Below are 518 nucleotides of genomic sequence, written 5' to 3'. Positions count from 1 at the left end.
CGGCCAGTCCCGGTCACCCCGGCGCCCCCAAAGAGAAGGACAGCCCGGTGGGAGCGCAGCAGAAAAGGTTAAAAGCGAGGGGAGCGGGGACGCTCGGGGAAGGCACCGCTGGGATTCGAACCCAGGATCTCCTGTTTACTAGACAGGCGCTTTAACCAACTAAGCCACGGCGCCGCCCGCACAGGTGCCTCGCGGATCGAGGCCCCATGACTAGTCACTTCATGGGTCCCGCGCATGCGCGCAAGCTTTGCCAGCTGCTGCGCACGCGTGCTGCAGGTCGCCCGTTTGCCTTGCTGCCGCGGCGCGAGGCTGGGTCGCGGAGGGCGGAAGCTCCGCGGCGCGTCGTGGGCGGGGCTCGGGGAAGCCGGACCTCCGGTCGCGACAGGCTCTCCTGCGGCGTGGGGCCGGGGCACCCCGTCCTCGGGGGCTGCTGCCGCGAGGTTTGGGTCTTCTGCCAGCCCGCAGTGGCGCAGGCCAGCGCGGCCGAGCCTCCCCCCGCTCCGGAGACCCCCCCAGCC

At 71.4% G+C, this 518-nt stretch overlaps 1 non-coding gene across 1 annotated transcript; it reads right to left on the bottom strand.

Moving 5' to 3' along the window:
- Window positions 1–100: 100 nt before the first annotated feature.
- Window positions 101–174, bottom strand: TRNAT-AGU. Its single transcript has one exon. It is a non-coding gene; the product is annotated as a tRNA-Thr (tRNA).
- Window positions 175–518: the final 344 nt, after the last annotated feature.

Source organism: Carlito syrichta, unplaced genomic scaffold, assembly GCF_000164805.1.
Source record: "Carlito syrichta isolate Samal-C Ts95f unplaced genomic scaffold, Tarsius_syrichta-2.0.1 Scaffold94755, whole genome shotgun sequence".
NCBI lineage: Eukaryota > Metazoa > Chordata > Mammalia > Primates > Tarsiidae > Carlito > Carlito syrichta.
This window is presented reverse-complemented; position numbering and strand designations above follow the sequence as displayed.